The 10,101-nt window shown below is 30.2% G+C and overlaps 1 long non-coding RNA gene across 2 annotated transcripts; it reads right to left on the minus strand.

The window, feature by feature from the left end:
- Positions 1-2,362: 2,362 nt before the first annotated feature.
- Positions 2,363-5,919, minus strand: LOC102665834 (uncharacterized). 2 transcript variants are annotated; one of them, XR_005890090.1, is made up of 4 exons: positions 5,383-5,919; positions 3,080-3,469; positions 2,789-2,925; positions 2,363-2,475 (listed from the first exon to the last, which is right to left on the minus strand). It is a non-coding gene; the product is annotated as an uncharacterized lncRNA (long non-coding RNA). The 2 variants fall into 2 exon arrangements; XR_419850.4 differs by lacking the exon at positions 5,383-5,919 and having other exon boundaries at positions 3,080-3,484.
- Positions 5,920-10,101: the final 4,182 nt, after the last annotated feature.

The raw sequence follows: 10,101 nt of genomic DNA on the forward strand, positions 1-10,101 counted from the left end.
TTACGTCACATTAAACTAAAATAAAAAGTAAATCAGCAAAGATAAATTTATTTGCTATTAATAAAAACATTAAACTAGAATAAAAGCAAATCAGCGGAGAAATTATTAATGCAAAACACTTTATAATATTTTATTTAGACTAAAGAAATAAAAACATTACTCCCTCCGTATCTTCTTTAATAAAAACATTACTCCCTACCACCTAAATTAAGTCTCGTGTTATAATATTTTATTTAGGCTAAACAAATAAAAAGTAGATTAAAAAAAAATTCAAGACATAAGTCATGACACTGCGCTTGCACCAACACTCCTTAGAACTTCAAGAATAGAACAAACCAAATGGAACATAGAAGAGGCCATCATCATAATAAAATATAGAAGGGAACATTCAGATTCAATACAAATATTGCATGATCATGAGTTAAGTACCTGACTAGTAAATTTTCTCTCTCTGATCATTAAATACAAAGCTGCCAGTAATAAGCAAATGAAACCTTTAATTAGATAAGGAAAAAAGAAGAAATTATATGTAATAAATCCGGGTAATCTAGAATTTAATGATTCCTAGGAACCAATTCATCCCTTTAAACACCATATATTAAAATCTAATTACTTATTATAACTCCAAAAGATAATTTCAAATATTTAAAATATTTAATTGTTATGAATTTTATAATAACATAATTTATAAATTTTAATTATTTATTATGAATTATAATTATATATCTTGTGCAAAGCTCAGGCTAAAATATTACTTTCAAAAGCAATTGAAACCTTTAATTAGATAGGGAAAAAAAGAATAAATTATGTAATAAATCAGAGCAATCTAGAATTTAATGATTCCTATGAACGAATTTAAACACCATCTTTTGATTTTGATAACAGAAGATAAAATAAAAACGATATAGAATAGGGGGGAAATGAATGGTCCAATCATGTATCAACTGTCAAGCAAAACCCATCTGAATCAATTTAAAAAATACATGTAGCCTTTAACTAATTGTAGGAAAAAAAAGTTTGTCAATTGCCCTTGAAAAAGATAATGCTTGGGGAGTTTCAATTATTTCAAGGAACGGTTTTATCATTTATTACTTGCTCAATTTTCTAAGAGCGTTGAGGCATAAGGTTTCATGTTCTTATAAATATTTAACCAGAGTCAACATGATTAAGCAAATAAAAGTTTCAGCTATGAAACTCATAATTTAGTATCATAAAAAGGTATGGCAGATGACATATCCATCAATGTTAATTTAAAACTGAAAGCTAATATGTAATGCTAACATGACCAGGACAAGAAACATTCTTCTTAACAAGATAAGGTAAAGTACTCTCCTTTACTTTATCCAAGTATGCCTGGATCATATAAGCAATAGATTCTATCTTTCAACAGAATCATAACAGGCCTTGCATGAAAGCTCATTTAAGATTAGAAAAATGCCTAGTGTATGCTGAAATTATTTCATCTTTTGTGAAACTATCCTCTTGAGAGCCAATCTCATGAAGATATAGACAATCTGGATTGCTACAAGGCTGGTCATCAAGATCTATCTCCAATCAAGCTTTAACTAATGAAAGAACAAATTATAATTCATAAGGAATTAGTAATTTACAAGCCATGTTTCTGAGCCATGCATGACAATATTTAGTGGTTCCAAAACAAGCCCTGCAAATGCATAAACCAAAAGCATTGAGAACTAATAAGCTAGAATTGGATTACCAAAGGCTAATCACCCTGAATAACTTCAGTAAATCCAGATAGGTACCTTAAAGGTCTACCCTCCAAAAGGAATCCATGCACATTTTGAATGCATTGAATTGCTTCTTCTTCCTTTGAGTAAGTAATATATCTGAGGCAAAAAAACAATTCAGGAACGGCTACAGTTTTCTATTATAAAGAAAGGTAAGCAGACATAACAGTCATGGAGAGGGTGAAGTAGGCCAGAAATCCTATTTTGGTCTACTTTTAACAATTGAAGTTTAGAATGTAAGTGGCCTTTTTTTATTTCTTTTACTTAAGAAAAGATATTGCTTTCGTGAAGTCTTTTGCTCGTCATTTCCTTCCATCCAGTGTAGATCTTAAGGGGTTAGAACAAGGAATTTGACTCCTGATAGAGTAGCAGTCAGTCGGCCACTATGGACCACAACAATGAAGTGCTCCACTACAAGCAATTAGAATTGGCCATGAGTCACTCTGCTATGCCACTATGGGGGCTACCACTGTTGCTACTAATAATCTTGCACAATACCACTAAGAAAAAAAGCTAAGATGCATTGAAGACAACATAAACTTTCACACTACATGTATTGAAGACAACATAAACTTACACACAACATAAACCAAGTACCAAATGTGTTGAAGTCAAACTATTTGTGGTGGAGGCTTACTTATCCACAAACTGCAGAATCACAATGCCAAGCTTCTGCTTTCTTGGCACGTTCATCAAAAACATCTCTAGAGAACTCCTTATCCCCATCCTTAAACATGGAAAAATCACAAGAAACAATAAATAAAACCAAATAAAGTCCGCAAAAATGTACAATTTCCTGTTCCTTTTAAAATAGAACCTGTCTATATAGTTAATTATATATGCTACATTTGGCCTAAGATTCTAGAATTAGCTTCAGAAACATGCTATGATCTCTTAAACAAGTTAGTTAACCATCAATTTCTGCTACTTCATAACATTTCTTAAAGTTTTAACTTTCAACTCAACAATGTTTCATAAAGTAATAAAGATTTCCAGTGTAATACTATTATCAATGTAAAATAATAGCAACAGGCCCACACCTTACTGACTAGGGTACACACAACAATGCTTCATGAAGTATTTGACACACCAAGCATTGTACTACCTTGGATTGTCTATCTTTAATAGCAAAAAGCATCTCTTCCTCTTTCTTCAACATATTCAGTAGATCTAGTGCCTGAATATGGCACAAGATAAACTTGAGAACAATGGAAATAAAAGCTTCAACAACTGAAACTATTGCATAAGTACAAACCAACCTTATAGATTGCCAAAGATAAGCTCGCAAAATATAGCATCACACTAAAATAAATAGCAGATCAGACACAAACCTCTCTTTCTTCTTCCCCATCATCATCCAATACTTCTTCCTCTCTTGCCTCAACAAGGGTGGATGGGGCAGTTGCTTTAGTAGAACGTGTGACACCCTCTACCCCTCACATATATATTAATAAAGGAATAAAAATTCAAATATTAATTAAAAGTATTTTTAAAACATTTTTAAATACAAGCTTTTCAAATGGGAAAAAGTTTCACATTCATTTTTCTTTTACATCATATTCAAACTTGACCAAATAAATAATAAAGTATTCTCGACTCAACAAGGTCGTCTGAGCTTCATACAATTAATATAGAACTTATATCCTAATGTCACATCCTATCAGAGCGTTGTGTTCCCGTGTCCTCTAGCATGAGATTCTTCATTGTCATCCACCTATTTTCTGCTCCCCCGAACACAAGTTCAAGATCATCACAGGATCCAAACACAACCACACACAGGGAGTGAGTTATCACAATCCTAACTAATAGAGAAACAAGACAATTAAATATACATATTATATAAATGAGATACCACTTGCTTAAACATAGCTCACGTAACTTCACCACTTCGTCATTCAAAATTCACTTTTCATCCATCAATCACACTTTTCAATCATCAATCACATTACACAAAAATCACATTCTCTGATCAAGACATAATAACACATTAATTTCATAATAAACAATTAGCAAGCGCATGAGACAGTTATGCTAAGACTCAAGCCTATATGCAATGTGGTACCATGTCAGTGAAAAACCACCCTGGGGCGCTTAGGAGTACATAACAAGACACACCACACAATGGATTTGTCAGGTCACTCTCACTAAGTAAGATCATAGGGAGACCAGTCAGGGTCACGATGTTTTGCGAGAATGCTCCAACCATATGGGATCAGCATAGGCTTAAAGGAGCACTCAAACCCGGTGACCCCCAAGGCCTACACTCCGAAGAGTCCGTCAGGGCCTCTCCCTCCTGATTCAGGTCCAACCCCTAAAATCATTTTAGCACACAGACACTGCTAGTGAATTATACAATACTCACGACCTCACACTCGTGTCTTAAGCACGTACAACATATTGCGCTACAATTTAACACTGGTTCCTAAATAGGAACCTACACTTTCTCTTTAACACTGGTTCCTAAATAGGAAACCTACACTTTCTCTTTAACACTGTGCATTTACACTTTTCTCAAGATAACACTGGTCGGGTTATTGTACAATTCACAGCTTACAACACAAATAATGTCACATCAAGAGTTAATCACACACTTATTCACAACCAAAACTCATTCACAATTTCACATCTCATAATGTCACAATCCACCATCACATGTTTTCACATATCTCACAATTCAACACCTGTTCTACTTTACACTTTTACTCAATCTCAATAACAATATTATAATCTCAAGGCAACATATCATTCCACAATTCATCACATATTTCATTTATAAGCACTGCTCATGAATTATACAATACCACGACCTCACACTCATGTTTCAAACATGTTTAACACAATTGCGCTACAATTTAACACTGGTTCCTAACTAGGAACCTACACTTTCTCTTTAACACTGCGCATAAACACTGGTCGGGTTATTGTATAATTCATAGCTCACGATATAATTAATGTAACATCAAATGTTAACACATCCACTTATTCTCAATCGAATATCATGTCCACACTTTAACATCTCATAACATCACATCAACCATCTCATAACATGCCCAATGATATTCATAAGGTACAACATACACATGTTCATAAAATTTAACCATAATATTCTCAAACTCCAACACTTAATAATTTTTGGAATCATACTATAACACTCTACAATATTATTTACATAAATTATTAATATAAATAACTACCTCTATATATATAAACTAGCATACATCATATTAAATCACAAATTTCAAAGTAAGCTTTCAATGCACAAATTCTAAATAATTATATGAACACTTTGGTCAGTTTCAATTATGATATTAATTTTTTTTAATTTATATATAAAAACCTAAACAGCAAAAAGAAGAGAAAATACAAAATCAATATCTCTCTCTAAATTTCTCCTTACTTTATTTTATCAATTCATATTAATTAGAAAAAGTACTCAATTTATATGGTTCACACTCAACATAATAACATATCAATTTCACAACAATTGGTCTGTCAAACATATATAATTTACTGTAATAATTATAAGGATAAAATAAAATTGCAAAAACACTCAAAAACTTATTCCAATTGATATCTCTAAGGATCCCTACACATGTTCTCACTAGTTTCCAATTGTGAATAACTCATCTCTTACCTCTGAGCGGACTCACGTGTCTTTAGCAAGTGATAGCAACATCTCTAGCGGTTCCCTGAAATTCTTTCAATTATTCCTCCGACTTTTCCGATAGAATCCCCAAACGTCAGAGAGACAGAGAAGAGATTGAAACCTTCACTTGTACTGTCTCCATGCGATTCCTTTTTCTCCCTCCACGAATATTATTTCGCAAATCCCAACGGTGGAAGCGTTCGGAATTGAATTTCGAACAATATATCCAAATTTCATGGAAATCCAACGGCTAACGAAACCGGGGTCATAGTTTTACCGAGACAGTTTTTGGGTTTCTGCGGGAAATTAAAATGCTACAATGCGAAGGGTTTTCCTCTAATCTCAGATATGATTTTGAAATTCCCAACGGTGAGAATGTTCGGAATTGGGTTGCAAACATGATACTCAAATTTCACGACGATCCAACGGTGAACGGGTTCGAGATCGTCGTTTTTCTGATACTGGTTTGGTGGGCTGCGGGAAAAAGAAAGGGTTTTGAGAGGAGAAGGGGAAAAACGAAAATGAGGCCAAAAGGAGACAGCTGACTTAACATAACTATTTATACCTAGGGTACTCAGCCTATTATTTGCTCTATATTTATTTATTTATTTATTTTTACTAAAAAGCTTTTTAAATTTATTTACGAAAAATTGGGATGTTATAGAACGCCCACGCCGTTTCTTTTGCTCTTTTATTTCCCACAACTTTGATTCGGTAGCTCTCTGATGTTTGAACCTAGCGATCTGCACAACAACAAGATTCAAACTTATAGTGCTTGAAAGATAGGAGGAAGCCAAAAGGTGAAGCAATGTATCAATATGCTCAAAGGCTTATGTTTCACTCTAAAAGCATCATAAGCTAAACCTAACTGCACATTACTGCTTCACACACATGGTTTGATGGATTGGTTTACCAGTGTCCGACTTCATAATAATTTCTTCGACTTTGGGAGTTGGAAAAATTGAATACAATGGCTCTATCGCTAAGAAATAAAATAAAAATAAAAATAAAAAAAGTTATTCAACTTTTCCAAACACGATCTAGATAGGTGCATAGGGGTATTCATTTTTCCTTGATTATATAAAAGCTAAAATAAGTAAACTGAAATGTATGAAAGAAGAATAATGATCCAGTGAAGAAGTACGAACCAGAATGTACTTGAGATTGGTGGTGTTGATATCTTCTTTGGTCTTGTTGGGAGAGAACAAACCTAGGTTATTGACCATGTCCTCGCATCTATGCAGAGCCTCACACCCCTTCTTCACAACCTCCTGAACCCCAAAATCCTAGGTTATTGACCATGTCCTCGCATCTATGCAGTCCAAACAAGGGGGTGTGTGGTGGAAGCGAACGAAAAAGAAGGCAGTGGTGGCGATGAACGAGGTTAGGGTTTGGAGTAGAGGGGGTGTGAAACGCGAGGTTGTTTTGGGAAAGTAGGAAGACAAAAAGTGAGGTGGCAGAGGAGAATGAAGATGGTAACAGAGTGAAAGAGAAAGTCCTGAGGACGGAGAAGTAGTGAATGTGAACAGTTTTTTAATACTTGAAGACTGAGCCATTTTTAAACAACGTGGGCATGACAACGAGAGGATAAGGCTCATAAGCAAGAATGGCACTAATTTCAAAGACGGGTTTAAGAAAATCGTCTTTGAACAGCCATTTTTAACACGGTTTTGATAAGACCTCCGTTGTATTTATTTCATTATTTACAAAAATACCACCTTTTTGTATACTAGGACAGTTTTTCGGGAACCGTTTAAAAAAGTGCGTCGTAAAAAGTTACTTTTTTAGTAGTGCTTTTAGTATTTATATGTTTAAATATAAAAAAATTCTAATTCTCTTTAAGTAATGTCAATTTATTTAAATATAAATTATATGTTTAAATATAAATTATCTTTTATTTATGAAAATTACTTCATATTGTGATATAAAATTATTTTAACTATTGATAAATTATTTAAAAATATATTCAAATGTAATTTATAAATAAAAATGTAAATAACATATTAAAAAAGATAAGAAGTTTAAAAAATCTCTAACGACACTCTCAATAAAGAAAAAATAGTTAAAAACACTCCCGCATGAGATAAAGTATTCTTTAAAAATAATTTTTTAGAATTTTATTTTGTATTTTTCTTTTTTTTAAAAATGAATGAGCCCATGGGCCAGCCCATTTGGTCTGTAGAGGGTTGGGCCATGAAAATAACATCTCGTCTCAAAATTGGCCTAGTCCGGCGCAACGCAAAAATTCACCGGCTCAAAGTGGACTAGCACACCTCTATTCGTGGGTAATATCCGTAGGTAAAATTTATAATTTCGAAGGATGCATATTCCATGGGTAATATATATGGGTGAAATTTAATTATTTTTATTAATTTTTTCTAACTTAATTATAACTCAATTATCTCTATTAATTTTTCTTAAATTATTTTATAACTTTATCAATATAATATTTAATAATTATTTTTATACAAGATATTTAAAAAGGAGCTTAACATGTAATATATGAAATTTAAAAAAAAACTTGAACTTGACTCTTTTACATAATCAAGTGAGAGTGATATCTAAAAAAAATGGTATCTTAAAAGAAGTGAGTGTACAGTACACATTTATATATATCAGTGCATTACTTTCTTATAATATAATTAATTTTACTATTTTTAAAAATAAATTTAATCTTAAATTATTTTTTATAAAATTAAAAAAAAATATTAATCCATCAACTTGTGTATCACACGGAAACACGCACTAGTAACTTTTAATTAATTATTAAACTTTGGTTAGTGTATATGTTATACTAAATTTGTATTGAACCTTATTAGGTTTCAATCAATCATATATTAATTGAAAAGTGGTGAATGCATAAGATACACATTGAAGCTTAATAAATCATTATTGGATCTTCATTAGTGAATATGTTAAATTAAGGCTTAATTGTAAAATATGTTTTCCTATTTTGTCTATTTCACCAAATCGTTCATCCTATTTTTTTTAATTCACTATCTAAATCTCCCTATATTTCAAAATTCACTATTTGATATTAGATTAAATTCTATTTTCACATAAATTAGAATATGTATACTTATATAAGCTTTATTTTTGTTTTATATGTTATATTTTTATAATCTTATATATTTTTATCACATTATTCAAAACTTATTTTATACAATATAGATATTATATAAATTTTATCTTTAATGTATTATATTTTATATAAATTATAATTTCAAAAAATGATAGTATTTTATATTCTTTTAAAATATTTATATATGTAATTTAATGATAGTATTTTTTTTACCTATATTAAGATATTCTTGTTATTTATTATAATAGTATTTTTTATTTATATTAACTTTATTTAATCAGGATTGTAATTTTTTTAAAGAATTAAATTATAGGGTAAAAATACGTAATTAAATAAAATGACACTATTTTTTATTTTTTAAAATATTTATGCATGTAATTTATTGAAAATATTTTTTTAACTATATTATAATAAATAACATATGAGGGCGAGCCCTGGTGCAGCGGTAAAGTTGTGCCTTGGTGACTTGTTGGTCATGGGTTCGAGGTACAATGGGGTACGAAGTTTTATTATAATAAATAACATGAATATCTTAATATAGATGAAAAAAATGTCGTCACTAAATCGCAGGCCTTATTTTAAAAGATAAATATAATATATAAAAAAACTTATATAAATATACATATTCTAATTTAAGTAAAAATAGAATTTAATCTTATATATTGTATTTTAAAAGATAATATAGAATATTATAAAAATATAATAAATTAAAAAAGAATAAATTTTGAATTTTCAACTATTTTCACATAAAACTTATATTAATACTATATTTTACCTTAAAAATTCAAATTAGAACTTGGGTGTAGTAGCAAATGATTGTGTTTTTCACTCTAAGGACCGTGTTACTAGTCCTTTCTCAAGCATTTTTAAAGTTTTTATTTTTTAAGAAAATATTGGTCAACTTTCTAATTTAGTCAACATTTAAACTTTAATCATCAATAGTTCAAATCAACAACTCTTATGCCTTATATTTTAAAATATTTAATTTTAAAAAATTTGATTATGACATATTTTCGTGATATAAAGGGTATATGTTAATCAAATAATGATAAGCATGATTATTTTGTACAAAACTCAAATTAAAACTAATGTTAAGCATGATTTATTTATCTTAATCAAATAATGTAAATACTGATTTGTTAATTTTATTAAAAATCATCATAGTATAAATAAAAATATTATATATTTATTACGTTTTACAAAATATTGTAAATATTGGTTTGTTAATTTTAAAAAATTACTAATATATCAATTTTAATACTTTTCAAGTATAAAATGTATTTAAGTATATTATATGTTTATTATGATTTATAATAAATTAAAATTTTAGTTTCTTAAATTTGTAGAACAAAACGAATTCGGTCACTATCTTTAAGATGATTTCGGTCACTATATTATTTTGTATTTATATATATATAACGACCGAAATAGTCGTCAAATATTTTGGTGACCATTCATTGCGATTGCTAATTTGCTTGTTACACCATGATTGATTTCGGTCACAAATTCAATCATAAGTTGCGACAGAAACTGTTTGATCGCTAATCGCAACTGAAAAGTTTCAGTTGATAATTTCAGTCACTAAATTATATTTCTCTAGTAGGGATAAGAAATACAAGAGAAGA

Source organism: Glycine max, chromosome 19 (assembly GCF_000004515.6).
Source record: "Glycine max cultivar Williams 82 chromosome 19, Glycine_max_v4.0, whole genome shotgun sequence".
NCBI classification, from domain to species: domain Eukaryota; kingdom Viridiplantae; phylum Streptophyta; class Magnoliopsida; order Fabales; family Fabaceae; genus Glycine; species Glycine max.